The following is an 18,799-nucleotide window of genomic DNA, read 5'->3' on the forward strand; positions in this document are numbered from 1 at the left end:
CCAAGCGACGAATCATAAAGGGTGTATGTAAATATTAAACTGTCACAACGACGAATCATTATGGCGTATGTGAAAAAAAAACTCAACAATACGGTGTAAAATATTTTTTTTAACAAATTCACTAGGAAACAGCAAAAAATCCAGTATGCTCAAACCTATAATTAAAACATTATTGTTTTTCCTACAGCTGCCATGATAAAACTTGATTCTAGATCAAACAGCTTTAAATAGCATTTATTTATATTAACATAATTTTGTCCCTCCTTTTTCTCAGATTTTGTCTGATGTTACATACGTCCTTTTGAAAACTCACGCTTGTATTGTGTTCCTTTGATGACACAGTTAAGCGCTCTGAGACCTTCTCAATAGCTAGATAATCATTAACAGAGCATTTCGACAACAAGTGTTTTGATGTCATCATTTTTTCGGCGAGAGTGTGTAACTTTGCAGTACGATGAAACCTGCAATAGTTAAAAAATCGGTTAGTAATGACATGATTAAAAACGTTATTCACACTTTCAAATGATAATTACAAGTAAAATTTGCTCATCCTCATATTTCCATTCTGCTATCTGTTGAGTTTTTTCTCTCAGAAGTAACCGTTCAACATGAATGTAGCTCCAGTTGGATTGTCCAGTTTTGAACTGAGAAAGAGTATCAGCAATTGATGGTGTTTCATCCGTAAAATATGTCATTATGTCGGATGATGTTGTAAAATATCCGATTTAAAAAAGAAGCTTCCGATTTCCGAATGCAATCGCAGTTCCTTCGTGTGTTTTCAAAAGTTGGAGGTGGTGCTACCTTACATCTTTATGTGTTTGTTTGGTTCTTTTTGCAACACCGTCTAAAATAGAGGTAAAGGAATGTTTTTAATAGTCTGAGAAAGTCCTGAAATTTGAAAATTTTTTGAATATTTTCACTTATTATAATTACTCACCTTAAAGATCGTGTAGTGTTTCTCATTTCAGGCACAACAGCCGGGTTTCGAACCGCCTTGGTACGAATTGTAGCGGTTGCCTGTGAAGATAGGCTTTCTTGGTGACCTGGATGAAACTATAATGTGCCAAGAATCGAGTTCGGCGTAGTCAAATAGCTTTCCTATCCGTGTGGGACAAGAAAACCCCGATCAGATTGCTCACGTTCATATGCTTAAATTCGTGAAGCGTCTGTAAAATGATAATAATAAAATTAGTGAAATTTGATTATTTGGACGAATAAAAAAGATCTACCGCTATCTGTTGACAGATGAATATCACAGCAAAAAGATTTTCAATTCTAACATGTTAATCTGCTTCTGAATTAAACTCTGGGCTATGAGTCAGTCTAGAATCTTGGAAGCAATTCTGACCTTAAATTCACTTTCTAATGAAAACGTAGAATGCACACTTACCATACGAAGTTAGTAGCAGGGGAATTGAATACGGTTCTTGCACTGCTTCCTGCTTCGGCTTATACATATTCTTCCCGTACAGTCCGTGCGGTTCCTATCGGTGCTGGGGTTCGAGCTTCTTGACTTTGTCTATGTTGACGTAGATCAGCACAGAGCCGGTCAATTTGGACAAACGAAAGTGGTACGGAAATCGAACGGGAACATAGCGCGGGTAGTTTTGTGCATGGTGGCGAATGAGGCACAGATTTTCATACTTAGTTCAGCACAGCACTTCCTTATGGCGAAGCAGTCGGTTTGTCACGAACGAACCTACCTGAATTGTAGCGGTTACCTCAACCTGTAACAAGACCTTATTTTGTTGGGGACTGGGATCCACACAATTTTTCGCCACAACCTTGGCCATTCCTGGACGATATTTACGCAGCAACTGTGACGCGATAGAAAATACGAAACGCCGATGTAAACAAAAAAAATGAGAATAGAACGAAAAGAGAAATCAATTTTTTGGCAACGAACCATTCGCCATCATAGCTCTGTTCAGTAAAAATATTTTTTTTTAGCGATTGTATTTAATTAAATAAATCTTTGTAATAGTAAATATCTTAAAAAATAATTAAAGATTTTTAATATATAAATAATAACTGAAATGACTTGCTTACCTTCGAAGTGATGTTATTTTTCAATTACTTTAGTTTATCCGATATTCACTGATCAGAATAATTGACATACATAATTCCAATCCGGTGGCAATTGCAGGCAGCATCACGATGCAACGTATTTCGAACATCTGCCATTTTATGACCGCTTAATACGATGAAGTATTGATAAGTATACTTTATTACGAATCTGACTCGATCGCATTACATATATTTATCTCGTGGGTTATGTGACCGGTTATACGATGATGACGTTGGTTTGCCTCTTAATGTGACATTCTATAAAATATACAAATTGGTACGATAAACGATGTTTACGTGGTATTCTTTACGAATCTATCTGAAGTTATTTACGATTTAGATACAGAAGTATTTTATGAACGAATAAAATACGACTTAAGAAATGTTATGCGATTGTTATTAGATTTTATTTCGCATCGGCCGTACTGAATACGACTTCATCCAACATATCGTAACTAAATCGTATTTCGTTTGGTTTTAACATCTTCTACGACGAATATACGATATGGTCGAATGTTAAGTGTACACATTTACGAATCCGATTTGAGTTGCACCCATATAAGAGTTTGACGATGATTTCTTTTACGATTTCATGTTGGCTGGGTACTCTGACTAGACGTTCAGCTTAACCATTGCTACTAGGATGATATGTTGGGCTTTTTAACCTTCCTAGGCCGTTCGCAAAATTTTGAACAAATTATTTTTCGCTTGTTTTGACTAGTAAATTGATTTCGTTCCACTGGTCACATATCTAGACCGATTTTTATGAATTTAGATTCATTGTTTAGGTAATTTATTCTAAATTTTAAATATATAAAATTTAAATCGATTTGACTTAGAAGATGACCTATAGAATGGTTTGAACAGAAAAAAGACAACACTTTAAAAATCTTATATCTGCAGTATATGTTGGTGTATAAAATTTTTTTTATATGTTTTGAAATTGTGAAAAATAAATCTTTTTAAAAATATATAAAAATTTTTGGGTCCCATGAGAGTTTTGGCCGCGATCTTGGAATTACCGGAAAAAAAAATTCTCAAGTTTTAAAAGAGGTAACATTTTTGCTTAGCAGCGCTGTATCTTATTCTTAATTGAACCGATTTTCAAAATACAAATTTTAGTTTTATTTTGATAACATGATCGTCATTTTCACTGAATACACATAGTATCTCAAATATTACTGTTATTCGTAATACGAGAATGAAAACAAGAAAAAAGTCGTGATTTTCGAACCCGTCTGTTATGATACGCACATTTCTCATTTTGTTATTGTGATTTCTTAAAACTTTTCATCAAACCTGCCCACTTTTTATATACCCAATGATAGATTTTAATCTCTACAATCGATTGATATGCTGTTTATGTGGTTTTTCAAAAATTTGTAGCAACGTTTTCCGAATTTACTAAAAGATATCGGAATTCGACCAGTTTTTCAAACGTTTTGTAGCAAGCAAGCACAACCCCTCGGGAGAGCTTAAATCGAACAAAATCCATGGCTCTCCCGGTCGTGCTCTCGAAATCTGCCTTCCTATAGCAGACTGAAGGAATCGCCCGCAAGGCTACGTAGGGTGGTTTGTGCTGATACGTATGAATATTTTTACGTAATTCATAGCTAAGTCATTGTCTTCATCATTTTGATTGTATTTCAGTCTTTCAAAGTTACAGATACCTAGTTCAGAATTTATTTTATCTTTAATGCATAGTGTGGTTTCAATACGACACTTAATTTACATTATTTCGGAAGCGCGTGGATATTGTTATATTCAAAACAATCACAACCAATATTACAACGATTTAAATCTTTAAGTTTATAAGACTATAAATATCGAGTTTTAATTTACATGTGAAATATTAGGTAGACAAAATATGCATAAAAGTAGTTTAAATCATAATTTGAACTCTTCGTGGTGTTATGAGAATTAAAAGATGCTTTAAATGAATTATTAATTGCCATATCAATTTGTAAAAAAAAGTCATGTTTTAAAAGGTTGAAACATTGTGTTCCAGAAAATTGTCATATTGCTTAATATTTTGATCGACATCTTTTGTTTTAGTGATATTATTTGAAATAGACATTCTTCATTTACATAAGTGTGATTTTTATTATTTTACCCATGTTTTCTTCAAAAAGATTCATAATTTTAACTCAATATCAGGATTCAGAACAAAAATTTAAAAAAACTCCAAATAAATTATTAATAATTTATGATTCAAACTTCAAAAATGATTTTATGGATTCATAATGCTGTTCTTCGAATTGTGAGATCTAAACTAGTTTTTCGGATTTTTTTATTTAAATTTTTGACTTTCCAAATATGAATTTTGCAATTCAAATTAACATTTTTCTAAGAGTTCAGAATCGGAATTTGTAATGAATAAATAAATAATTGAAAACTAAGACAAAAGAATTGCTTATTCTTAATTCTAAATTCATAGCCCAACAAAAATCAGAATTCCAATTTAAATTTGACAGTTTCGAATTTAGTATCATAAGTATGAAACTTACAATTTTTGAGTACGAATTTTCAATCGTGATGTTGTTCTTTTTTAAATCAGGGTTTAAAAAGAATGAAAAATTGTGGACTTTTAATCCAAAATTCACCTTTGAAAGCTTAGTATTGTCAACAATTTCATAGTTCCGATTTAAGAGTTTTGAATTAAAAAAAAAATTAAGTGTGAACAAAGAAATATGAATCGGTAATATTGAATTATTTATTCTAAAATTTTATTCATCATTTGGATTTGAAGTTGAGATTAGTAATCTGAAATATAAACAGCAAATCTTATTTTAATACGTATCGTTTTGAAATATTTCAAAAATTACCATCGAAAACATTCACACTTGTGTAGAAGTATTATGTATGTATGTAAATTTTATGTTACAAGGGGCCGTTTAGATCCCATGTGGACAGAAAAAATTAGATTTTTAACCCCCTTTTCCCCCTCCGTGGAAAAGCGTGGACATTTGGAAAACCCATACCCCCCTCCCCAGGTGTCCACGTGGACAGATAAGAATTTTTTTTCAGAACAGAAAACACCACTTTTTGCCTTTTTGTTATTGAAATGGCTGATTTTGAAAAAAAAAATGGTTAATCATTTCCTGGTAGAAAACAATTTAAAAAATTTGAAATTTCCTAATTATCATATTTATGACATGCTTTCAAGTAGCTACTAATTGTATAAACTTTAACTGGAAAGCTTTGAAATTTTAAGATTTTGATTTAAACATCGTAATACTTATCTACGTTCAGAAAATATTTTGAAAGTAAGTATGTCCACGTGGACATGAACAAAACCTCTACCCCCCTCTCCGTGGACAAGCGTGGACATTTCCATACCCCCTCCCTCCCTAAGTTGTCAACGTGGTATGTGAACGGCCCCTAATAAAAATCAAAGAAGATGCCGAAATTATTTTGCAAAATTAGGATTCTTAAAAATATCTTAAAACCTTTCTGAACTAGGTCTCTGTAACTTTGAAAAGCTGAAATACAATCAAAATGATGAAGACAATGACTTAGCTATGAATTACGTAAAAATATTCATACGTATCAGCACAAACCACCCTACGTAGCCTTGCGGGCGATTCCTTCAGTCTGCTATAGGAAGGCAGATTTCGAGAGCACGACCGGGAGAGCCATGGATTTTGTTCGATTTAAGCTCTCCCGAGGGGTTGTGCTTGCTTGCTACAAAACGTTTGAAAAACTGGTCGAATTCCGATATCTTTTAGTAAATTCGGAAAACGTTGCTACAAATTTTTGAAAAACCACATAAACAGCATATCAATCGATTGTAGAGATTAAAATCTATCATTGGGTATATAAAAAGTGGGCAGGTTTGATGAAAAGTTTTAAGAAATCACAATAACAAAATGAGAAATGTGCGTATCATAACAGACGGGTTCGAAAATCACGATTTTTTTCTTGTTTTCATTCTCGTATTACGAATAACAGTAATATTTGAGATACTATGTGTATTCAGTAAAAATGATGATCATGTTATCAAAATAAAAATAAAAATAGAATTTTGAAAATCGGTTCAGTTAAGAATGAGATACAACACTGCAAAGCAAAAGTCCAAAAAAAAGAAGCTTTTTTCAGAAATTCCACGCTAGCGACCATAGATTCCTTATGACTTTCAATTTTTCTATATGTTTCAAAAGATTTATTTTTCACAATTTCAAAACTTATAAAATAATTTCAATACGTCGAAGCAATTAGAAGATATGGGAATTCTGAGAAGACATTATTTTCGGGGGTTTTTTCCATTCGGAGCAGAATCCAACCGTTCGGATAAGTTACATCAACTGAAATTTTATACATTCAGAAACTAGAATAAATTTCCAAACTAATGAATGTGAAATCATAAAAATCGATTAACATATATTATCAGGGGAACGCGCGCAAACTCTCGGGTCATATTGACCCGAACGGCTTATGTGTAACTTTTTTTTTCGGCTTGCCAGTTGTGGCATTTCCGGTGGTCACCGGAAGTTGCTTTTTCTACAGGTTATGTATCTCGTGGTTTTAGTAATATGTTCCAAATTTCATATTTTTCCGATTTTTTTCAAAAGAGTTATGACGATTTTAAAGTTCGCTTCGGGTCATATTGACCCGAACGGCCTAGGAAGGTTAATACATGAATTCCTTGCTTTTAAAAAAAACCGGAAATTCATAGGAATTAAAAGGAGGACCACCATCAGTAACCACCACATCCGGAAGTCCAAAACGAGCAAACATGGTTATAAATTTTATTATGACAGTTTTGGCAGTAGTCCCATAACGCATATGCTCTACCTCAAGCCATTTCGTATGACTGTCTATTATCAGTAAGAATACATTTCCATTATAATGGATAAAATCCGCATGTATCCTACTGAAAGGACGTACAGTAGGAATCCATGATGATTTTTCTTCTGGGTTTTTAACATTTTCCATCCTAGTGCAAATATTACAACTTTTAACGAAATCCTCAATATTATAACAAATGGGTCGGCTAGCGGGTTCAGCGGTGCTGAAACTCCCCTATATATGCCTCAGGGTCGGCTTAAGCTAAGAGACGATTCGGCTAGCCAAGAAAACACCTTATCTGCTTTGAAACCTCCCACGTTTATTTCTACCCTGGTTTTGGTAAGTGTACACTTGGGACAACGTCCCCCCCCTTATGTCTACCTCCTACCTCGTATCTGCAATGGCACCACGGATGCGTCGGTTGAACGGCGATACACCTCCTTCGTCTAACCGGCCTGACGGTTTACCAAGCCCAATACCGGACCAAGTTGGTTGTAGGTCGGTAACCTCAGCTGCGTTGTTGACGAGCTGACGATCTTGGGAAACACCGGCGGGAGACCTTCACAGCAATCACTGACCGATGCTCGGGTAGTTGACGGACCGAAGCCTCGGTGGCTGACCGTAGGTAGATTTAGGCGGTAATAGCGCTTCGCTGAGTTATGGCCACTGGATTAGGGAGCGATGGCAGCAATGGCGGATTTCACTCGGGACGAACAACACCTTTCACAAAGGTAAAACCTCGGGGTCCTATGGGGTATCAGGATGGGGTATTAGAATGGCGTTGAAGAACGGTTGTCACAGCTGCTACAGGGCATGGTTCCGTATTTACCTGGATATCCTGGAATCTAGCACTTCCGGATTCCGTGTTTTCACTACTAGCACAATATAAGCGTAATTTGCGCCGTTGCGTGCTGGCGTCTTTGGCTACTGCAGTGAAATGGCCGATTTATGGCAGGTCATTGGCCCTGTAGCCGCGTATAATGACTTGAGACGTCATCGTTCTTTCGCCCCATCCTGATACTCGATTCGCCTCGCCTTTTCGCCGCATTAAAACAGCGCCATCTGGTCGTGAGGTTCAGAACTTGCCGTTGACAGTTGCTTTTCGGGTTGGTGCGTAGGGGTTCAGGGGTGGACTCCAACGCAGAGCGATTCCTCCACAAATACAGTGTCTTCTTGGCACATTTACACATTATCACGAATTAGAGATCAACAACCACTGACACTACTAACCGAGCACTTGTTACACTCTCCTCCCGCTCGGGTTAAAAAAATGTTAGCAAGCTAATATTTTTTTAAACTTTGCGACACTTTTAACCTCCACCACAACACCGACTGCTGAACCAGAGGTCCTCGAAGAGCATTGACTTAACACTGTTAAACGCGAAGTGACAACGAACAATTCTATTCAATAAGATCTTTTTCTACTAAGTTCGGACTTCCGCTGAAAAGTGATATGTATTCACCCGTATTATTCGTGGGTCGGGGTCATAAGGCATCAACGTTGATAAATCAACTCCGCGCTGTTTAGAGGTAAACCTTTACTGACCATCAACGTCTTCGACTCCGGTCTCCAGCGATCCCACATACTGAGCTACTGACCAACTTTGTTGAAAACGTATTAAAATTATTTAAATTAAAGATAAAAACCTACTTAAAACTAAAAATTTCAATAAATAACACCCATAACATGCATAAAATAACGAAAAATTACATACTAACATGCTAAAATAATTTAAAATCCGGAAACATTACAAATTTACACCATTTTACGGTGTGCAACAAATATTTATTCCAAAGTACTCATTTTATGTTGCGCGATGCGTTGTTTTGTCTGTGAACGTGGGTGTACTAAAACACTGTACTAAAGCTGAATGACATTTTTCGAGCAGCGGATAGGTGGAAAAGGAATGATCAAAACATGAAAAATTTCACCGTGATGGAGCAACGTGGTAAGTACTTCATTGAAATTAAGCGAATTTCCCCGATATTGTGAATTTATGGAGATAATTATCATTTTGAAGACATTTCGTCGACGAAGAGTTGGCCAATGATCTTTGGAATGTGTTGTTTCATCCAACAAGTTCACACTAAAGGGAAAAGCGCATAATTTCAATTCGTTACTCATCTTCTCTTTTTTTTTTTTTCAGGTTTCTGTCTCTCTATATATATCCGGTGGGCGAAAGGCTACGAAGTGGATACTAGACCATCCCGACATAGAGATGCTAAATCGAGGTGTCGTTTGCATTACTCCGAAGCCCTCTCCTCTTCCGCTGTCTGGTTAAGGATCCGTTTTCCCCGAAGTTCCGGTCATTGGATTTACGCTCGATCCCAGTCGCGAGGGTTCGTTTTCCTGGGCGTTGCTGGCAGAAGCTGTGGACAGTTGCCGTTTTGGGTTTGTGTTTCAAACCAATGTGTTGAATGCAACACATCCAGGGGAAATATTCTGCCACACTACACCAATCATCTGGATGTATTACGAAGTGCAATGCAACATGTGATGCACTTTCCTTATGTCGCATGTATCTTCGTCAGCTGTAAAGAGTGTTGCGTGGTTTGTTTATTTAACGACATATATTTTTAAAACAAATGACGAAAATATCATTTTTTTTTTTTCCTGCAGGGTTTTAATGGTGTTGCTGGCTGAAAATTTAAAACGAGGCAATTAGTTCGTGACGTCATTGCACTCAGTCAGCGAGTTGGTTTCATTTTGGATACGCAGACAAGGTTTGCGGGACGGAATTCAAGGTAAGTTGTTTTCTGATTTCCATCTTTTATTCATCTGCCATTCAATAAGATACCCCAGCGCTAGGGTAACGTACCTTATAATGACCCCCTACCGCTTCGGTTTTTTAATTCAGATTATTTTGAGATTTGATAATTGGAGCATTTTCTGAAAACCTTCTGTTAATCAGCAGATTCTGTTCTTGCTTTAAACGCGAAGATCGCTGGCCGAGAATATACCGAGCGAGCGGCCCTCCATATCAGCCACCTCATAGGAGCTAGTTCCTTTTTTAGCTAGGATTTTGCAGGGCACATAAACCGGGCCAAGTTTGGCATTAAAATCGTTCGCAGCTGAAGACTGCTTGAACGACTTTTTAAACACCCTTTGCCCAACATTAAAAGTGGGTGTATAGGTCTTTTGACGTAAGTCGTACCTCTTTTTTGTACTCTCGTGTGCTGTTCGAAGATTTTCGCACACGATTTCCCAAACCTTTCGGTTTATGTTTTTAAACTTTAATACTCGTTCATCTTCCGTTAGGGTGGGTTCAGTTTCAAGAACATAATCAGCTCCCCGGGTGATGATTTCATTACCGAACACGATGCGATGTGGTGTAAATTTTGTGGTTGCGTGAATCGTATTATTTAAAACGTGTTCGACTTCAGAAATACGACAGTCCCACATTCGTTGGTCGATACGCACGTATGAGCGGATCATCGAATTTATTGTCCGGTTGAGACGTTCGGCGGGGTTCGCCTGGCTCCTATGGCGCGCATTGGCCCAATGTTGGACTTCGTATTTCTGAAGTAAGCCCTGAAATTCTTTGGACAGAAATGTGGATGCGTTGTCCGAAATAATAATCTGGGGAACAGACAGCTTACGGAACCATTGCTCTTCCAGAATGGTACACAGACTACCTGAAGCAATCTTCTTCACAGGGACAAGCAGGGAGTACTTCGAGAACAAGTCAAGAACTACAAGTAGGTGTGCATTGCCCTGCTTGCTTCTGGGAAGAGATTGTATGTAATCCATGCACACAATCTGGAAGGGTCTGGTCGCAATCCGCTGTTTCCCCATCTCGGGAACAGTGGAGTGTGTGGGGTGCTTATTTTCCTTGCACGCGTCACACTGAGCAAGGTACCTCTTTAAATCAGCAGACATTCGTGGCCAATAGAAGCGTCGTTTGAGGTACTCGATGCATTTCTCGTACCCGATGTGCAACTTCTCGTCGTGTTCCTGTTGCATCACTCGATTACGCTGGGACTTCGGCACGCACTCCTTCCAAGCAAACGTGTAGTCCAGGACATCCGATTTCGACGCCACAAGTTTGTACAATTTCTGGCTTTCAATGCGGAAGTCGATATACTTCTCTGGATCCTGTTGCACAGCTTCCAACAAATTCCGGTACCATTCGTCTTCCACAACTGCATCCAGTGATTCGATCGAGCGTGACAGGGCATCGGGCACGACGTTTTCCTTCCCTCTACGGTGTTTTACGTCCATGTCGTACTGCTGAAGCGTTATACTCCATCTGCTGAGACGCGATGCGGACTTCCATTTCGCTCGCATGATGAAGGATAACGCCGCTGAATCCGTAATTAGAGTGAAATGTGTACCCTCGATGTAACACCGGAATTTCTCAATGCAGCGAAGAGCGGCAAGCCCTTCCTTCTCCGCTGCATGATAATTTAACTCGGCTCCTTTCAGCTTCTCCGAGTGAAACGCGATGACCCGTTCTAAACCCCCTTGGACTTGCGTGAGTACTCCTGCGAGTGCGGTGTCGCTTGCGTCAGTTTGTACGCAAAATGGTTTGCTGAAGTCGGGGTTGGCCATTACCGGAGCTGTAATTAGCCGCTCCTTGATGGCTTGGAAAGCTCCTTCTGCTGCGTCGTTCCACTGCACCTTCTTGGGCTTGTTTTTCAACAAGTCCGTGAGAGGTGCAGTGAGTTCGCTGAAGTTTGAGATGAACCTACGGTAGTAGTTTGCCATACCGAGGAATCTACGAAGGGATCTTACCGAGTTGGGCACCTCAAATCCCAAGATCGCTTGAATACGATCTGGGTTTGGGCGAAGTCCTTCTCTGGACAAGATATATCCCAAATACGGTAGTTCGTGGCAGCAGAAGTTTGATTTTTTAATGTTAATAAATAAATTCGCCTTACGCAACCGACTCGCAAGCTCACGCAGTTTCAAAATGTGGTCTTCAAATGTCGCGCTGACCACAACAATGTCATCCAGATACACGAAAATGTACGGCTCCAGTGCCCCATGACCGAGAGTTCGATCCATGACCTTGCTCAAGCTTGCCGGACTGTTTGCTAAACCGTATGCGAGTCGCCGGAAATGGAACAAGCCTCGTCCGGGTACTGAAAAAGCCGTATATTTCCGTGAATCTGGATGGAGCGGTATCTGAAGGAAAGCCTGGGAAAGATCTATCGTAGATAAATATTTAAACTTTCCCAGATGGCTCAGAATTCTATTCTGATGTGGGAGGGGGTACGCGTCTCTTTTGGTGCGTTCGTTTAATTTCCTCGCATCCAAACAGAGTCGAACCTCATCGCTGTCTCGTTTTGATACAGGGACGATCGGAAGAGACCAGTCGGACTCCGACGGTTCGATGATGTCCTCCGCCAACATTTTGTCGACGGCAAGATGAATCTTGCGTTGGATTTCCGGGCTCCAGGGGTATGGGTTCTTTCTAACCGGTTCTGAATGGATGAACTCATCCTTGAGTTCGATCCTGTGCTCCAACAGCTTTGTTTCTCCAAACTTGCCTGGACCTGCCACAAGAAACATCTTCTTGACATCATCCAACTGCCTCTTTTGATCGTCACTTAATCTTTCCTCATCTTCCTCCAGATTTGTACCAGCTTCGCCATCCAGTGACTCTACGGATTCCTGCAGAGTTGGACGTATCCCGAACTTCCGCCAGAAATCGTAGCCCAGGATGCATCGCCGGTTCAAATCTGGGGCGACAAGGATGGACAACAACCTGGTGACCCCATTGAAGGTGACCGGAATATCTACGGCCCCTATGACCTCCAGATGTTGGCCTCCAGCTGTTGAGAGTTTGATATTGGTGGGTATTATTTTCAGTTTTAATAATTTGATCAGCTTCCTACTTCCTATTCCTAAAATTGTTCTGGAGGCCCCACTATCTAGAAGGCCCACGACAGAAATCCCCATCAGTTCGACTTTCGCAAATGGTCGAGAATCGTTATCGAGGTTGACGAGCAATGTTGCAATCTCGAAATTCTCTTTAACGTCTTCTCCCACTTGCGAATAGCCTAGCTGGTGAAGAATTTCTTTCGGACAACTTGCCTCTAGATGGTGAGGTCCAGCTTGGTTTTCTAAAAGACTGCCCGCCTCACTGGGCAGTCTTTGCCACGTTTTTTGATTGGCAGTAAGGGCATTCTTTAGCGAAAAATCCCGGAAATCCACACCGGGCACAGAAGCAGTTCATTTCCTTGTCACAGTCCATGAACCCATGACCTTCCACGTGACAGTTAAGGCAGACATCCCGCCGAGGCGGAATGTAAGCGTTAACAATCCGTTGCAGGACATTGGTTCCACTGGGACCCGGAACTGAACTCCTCTGTGTCGGTGCGATTTCAGTTTTCGCTTTTTCTCTCTCCCTGTTCTCATTTTTCCCGTCTCTTGGAATAAAGAGAGGCTTATCGGAATTCTTGCGGAAGATCCGAATTCCTTCCGGCTTTGACGGTTGACCTCTGTCCCGATTATGCCCGGAGTTCTGCCATCTGGTTTCTCTAGGCCTAAGCGATTGATTTTGGCTAATCTCTTCGACCTGAGCTGGTCTACCTAGGAACCTACTATCTTTCCTCGAGTAGAGTTGCCAGTTTATAGAATCAAAACGCTTACCAAAATCCTTCATTTCAGGAATCGTGTTGACGTGTGCGGCTAACATGGCGATCCGGCAGTCCTCGCGGGTGTTTCGGAACAGCAGGTCAAATCGACGTTTTTCGTCCCATGGGATGGACAGACTGCGGAAGATTCTCACCATGTCCAGGTAGTAGTCTTGGAATTTCTCCCTGGCTCCCTGTCGCCGGTTACAAGCCTGCCGTTCGTAAACGTAGTCCATATCGACAGGTAAGAACTCGTTCTTTAGTTCCGCGACTAATTCGTCCCAGCTGTGGATTCTTCCGTAGCTGCTCACCTCCATGTACCAGGCTCTGGCTTTGTCAGTAAACAGATGATGGGCGTACTTCAGGAGTTCAACTTGCGAGAATCCTTCCGAACGAGCGTTGAATTCGACCTCCTTCACGAATTCATTCAGCCTCCTTCCGTTGTCCATTCCGTCATACTTGACGGACCACTTATGGACTGGAAATCGCTTGTCCTGCAAACGATGACCGTTGAGCACCGGATCCGCCTTCCTTTCCTGCTCTCTTGGCCTCGAACTTCCCATTGAGCTGTTTCGATCCTTTAGCCATTCTAAGAAGTCCTTCGGTTGGTCTCCTTCCGAATTCTTCTTCCGGTTCTGGTTATCGTCCCTGAGAGTGCTGTTCGAAGGCTTCTTTGAGTTCTTCTTTTTATTGTTAATTTTTGTTTCTAAAGCCTGAACACGCTTCATCATCTGGGACATAACCGTCAACATCTGTTTGCATTCGGCTGCCAGATCTGACTCGTCATCGGAGTCGTCCGAGCCATCATTACCAGTCGCTTCATCATCTCCGTCGTTCTCATGCTCAACCCTTTTTTCCGGTTCGACCACGTTAACGACCTCATTTTGTGTTTCGCGATCACTATTTTGCGTGATCTGTTCACGAGCTTGGTTTATGCTGCCATTTATATAAGCTAACTCTGCCTCCCGGACTTCTGGAAGGTGAGAGGTGAACGAAAAGAACACTCTGAACAGTCTAAGACATTCGCCAGCAATCGAGGCCAGAGATTCCAAATCCTTTTCCGAAGTGGTTTGGTTTTTCAACCGCTCCATTCGAAAAAGGATATGAAGAATCCTAGTCTTGAAGCTCTGCTCAGGTGCTTTTTTCGCTCTCCTGCCCTCCAGAAAGCCGGAAATAGAATAGAGCTTATCCTGGCACACCGCTAGTTCTTCCTCAACCGAATCACTAACGAATTCATGAACCACATTAAATTTATTTTTTTCGCTTTTCAGGTCGATACGCAACAACCGCTCGCACTGGCTACGCGTCATGCTCGCATCGAACGGGATTTTCCGGATGTTAAGCTCATGCTCGAGTTCGTCGATGGTGAGATGAGCTGGGTTCAACGCATGGTACTGCGAGAGTAGGTGTGACATCTCCATAGTTTTAATATCACAGGTGAATAAAATTTACTTTGAATTTACTAATTATTCTAATTACGCTTCACAAATTTTAAATCTAAGCTAAAAAGTACAAAAATAAGCTTAAACAAAAATTTATCCAATCACAAACGATACAGTACAATGCGACTAGAATAAAACGTTTGGGTAGTGGGTTACACAACTATAATAAATTAAAATTTTCAAATTTGACTATTAAGTTTAAGAAACGTAAGCACAGACAAAACAGTTTACAAACGACAATCAAAATCGAATAGCAAAAGTTGACTAGTAATAAGATGAGGGGAATAAAATTGATTGGGATTGGGTTCTTGTTTGAATTCTCTTTTCCACCCCCCACCGAGAAAGAAAATTTTCCGGATTTCCGAGAAAATTTTATCTTCGACCTAAAATGTTTTTCAAAACGTTTTCAACTAGTTGGTTACTATTCGAAATTTCTTTGGATGTCCAAGACCCCTCGAATCGGAAACAAATCGAATTCAAACTGGTTGTTTCCCACTAGGTGTAGTGTGTTAAGGCAAATTTCTAAGAGGTTCTGGGCGTTTTCCCAGAGACCCAAGCAGAAGTGGCTTCAGAGAAAAGTGTCTGCCGAGCGTATCCAAATCGCAAAAGCAACTTTTACGTTATGGGCGCCAAGTATAACAAATGGGTCGGCTAGCGGGTTCAGCGGTGCTGAAACTCCCCTATATATGCCTCAGGGTCGGCTTAAGCTAAGAGACGATTCGGCTAGCCAAGAAAACACCTTATCTGCTTTGAAACCTCCCACGTTTATTTCTACCCTGGTTTTGGTAAGTGTACACTTGGGACAACGTCCCCCCCCTTATGTCTACCTCCTACCTCGTATCTGCAATGGCACCACGGATGCGTCGGTTGAACGGCGATACACCTCCTTCGTCTAACCGGCCTGACGGTTTACCAAGCCCAATACCGGACCAAGTTGGTTGTAGGTCGGTAACCTCAGCTGCGTTGTTGACGAGCTGACGATCTTGGGAAACACCGGCGGGAGACCTTCACAGCAATCACTGACCGATGCTCGGGTAGTTGACGGACCGAAGCCTCGGTGGCTGACCGTAGGTAGATTTAGGCGGTAATAGCGCTTCGCTGAGTTATGGCCACTGGATTAGGGAGCGATGGCAGCAATGGCGGATTTCACTCGGGACGAACAACACCTTTCACAAAGGTAAAACCTCGGGGTCCTATGGGGTATCAGGATGGGGTATTAGAATGGCGTTGAAGAACGGTTGTCACAGCTGCTACAGGGCATGGTTCCGTATTTACCTGGATATCCTGGAATCTAGCACTTCCGGATTCCGTGTTTTCACTACTAGCACAATATAAGCGTAATTTGCGCCGTTGCGTGCTGGCGTCTTTGGCTACTGCAGTGAAATGGCCGATTTATGGCAGGTCATTGGCCCTGTAGCCGCGTATAATGACTTGAGACGTCATCGTTCTTTCGCCCCATCCTGATACTCGATTCGCCTCGCCTTTTCGCCGCATTAAAACAGCGCCATCTGGTCGTGAGGTTCAGAACTTGCCGTTGACAGTTGCTTTTCGGGTTGGTGCGTAGGGGTTCAGGGGTGGACTCCAACGCAGAGCGATTCCTCCACAAATACAGTGTCTTCTTGGCACATTTACACATTATCACGAATTAGAGATCAACAACCACTGACACTACTAACCGAGCACTTGTTACAATATCTTGATTTATCCCTGGCCAATAAACTGTCTGCCTGGCCAGTTGCTTCATTTTTATCATACCCCCGTGATTCCTGTGCAGCATATGCAGAAGTTTTTGCATCAACAGTGAGGGAATTACTACTCTCTCATCCAACAGTAACACTTCGTCAACTATTTGTAATTTCTCCTTTTGAGAGTAATATAATTTTTAAATTTGTTGTTCACATTTCTTGGCCAACCTTCAACAATATATTTAAAAATTTCCAACATAAACTTATCATTTTTTGTTTCTTTTGGAACCAAAGCGAAATCTAAAGGAAATTCTGTCGAAAAATTTATGCTGTTGATATTTTCTTCGTCAAGACTTCTGGGGACTGATTGTTGCAATGGAAATCGGCTACAAAAATCCGCGTTTGCCAATTTCGAAGCAGGTCTATATTCAATCTCAAAATTATAAATTGAGAGCTCCGTGATATATCTTTGGAGTCTTGTAACATATATTGCATTTCTACCAAATATAATTGAAATCAATATTCACCACACTTATTTTCTTCATATAATGAGAAGGCGACACCATCAGCAAGCACTAATTCGAGAAATTCGTCTAACTTGTGAATAGCGTGTATTCCGACTCGACTTGATCAGGGATGCCAGTTATGATAAATGAAATTGTTTGTTTCTATTCTTGCACGCAAAATAATTTTCACTTAAAAAATAAGTGACATCTTTAGTAAATTCTCGCCATACGTAATTTCATTTGAATTTTAAGTGATGGGTCAAGTGAAATTCACTTAAGTGATCGGTCAAGTGAATTACTGCGGTTACTGCGGATAGTGCGACTTCTAAATCTTCCCGGCTGCAAACCAGAAAATCTGTCCAGTTCAACCCACAAGCTGCAAAATGATAACACCTTTAAATAACTTTTTCTTACATCACGTTTAACACAAACTACCACCAAAATCGCCTAGAGAAGAATTGATGGGAAACTCCAAATCCAGCATAAGCTTTAAACGCTGCTCTTCAGAATTTGCCATTTTGAACTCTGAAAATAAACACAATTACAACCCGACATTCAATTGAAATTCAAGTGATGGGGAAGTGAATATTTTTTCTCACTTCAAATTCAAGTGACGACTGAAGTGAATGTGGATGAATTCACTTGAAATTTAAGTGACTGCCAAGTGAAATGTTTATGTCGCACTTGATTGAAAGAAAATCACTGGATCCTTGTTTTTAAGTGAAAAATCATGTGTATTTTAAGAGTGAATTTGGGTTCAGTGTGCACCATAAAAATTTCAGTAAATCAACAAACAAACAAAAAGGAATTTAAGATAATATCTCCATTCCATACTTGTAAATATTTCTGAACAAAATATGGAGCGGAGAAATTATACTTTCAATCACCTTCCTTATTTAATTGTTTCAAAAGATACATAGATTTGGATGCGCATAAAGTCTTTTTTAAGAAAAGGATTTTTAATTCAATTGGTCAGAATAGAAAAAAACTGCTTAACTGTTTATAAAAATTTTGCTAACTAATAATAGTTAAAGAAAAAAATATTTACGTAGAAATATCGTTATTTTCTCTTAACTAGATGACGGGTGTCGGTTTTCAATTTGGCAAAAAAATGGGTTTTTTAAACGATTCGTATTTAAAGATGGTATGAGCCGTTTAAAATAAAGAATTTACAAAAAAAAAGATGGTACTGTAATTGTCTCATGCTGGATGCTTCTTGTTGATATTTGAACATTTTCAAACAAATTGGTTTATCATTATCAAACTATAAAAATTGTTAGAACATTTATCAAATCTAGATCTCAGGTCAAAGGATATTATACCGAGCTTTTATCCAGCAATATCATGACAATAATCTCCTTTAAATGTTCATAATTAATTAATTGATAAAAAAAATCAATGCTAACAAATCGTTTCCGAAATGCCAGTGCTCCAAAAAAAAAGGCTAACAACTAATATCCATGTTTTCTGATAATGGACTTCATGAAATTATGCCTAAGAAACTTGTGACATATCTTCTGAAAAACATGAAAGAAGAGAAGGCTGGTGGTGCGAATTTTGAAATCATTTCTTAAATAAACGGAATTTTTTTATGTGTTCCTAAACTGAACATGAAAGTGATGAAAATATGTTCGGATGGCACCCCTGATCAGCATTTTGACAGCTCCAGTTTAACATTTTGAAAGGGCACAAATTGATTTTTTTTTAATAATGAAACAAATGTGTACAA

The 18,799-nt window shown here is 39.6% G+C and overlaps 1 long non-coding RNA gene across 1 annotated transcript; it reads right to left on the bottom strand.

Moving 5' to 3' along the window:
• Positions 1 to 674: 674 nt before the first annotated feature.
• Positions 675 to 1,538, bottom strand: LOC129744602 (uncharacterized). The gene is made up of 3 exons (XR_008736952.1): positions 1,391 to 1,538; positions 938 to 1,166; positions 675 to 844 (listed from the first exon to the last, which is right to left on the bottom strand). It is a non-coding gene; the product is annotated as an uncharacterized LOC129744602 (long non-coding RNA).
• Positions 1,539 to 18,799: the final 17,261 nt, after the last annotated feature.

Source organism: Uranotaenia lowii, chromosome 2, assembly GCF_029784155.1.
Source record: "Uranotaenia lowii strain MFRU-FL chromosome 2, ASM2978415v1, whole genome shotgun sequence".
Taxonomy (NCBI): domain Eukaryota; kingdom Metazoa; phylum Arthropoda; class Insecta; order Diptera; family Culicidae; genus Uranotaenia; species Uranotaenia lowii.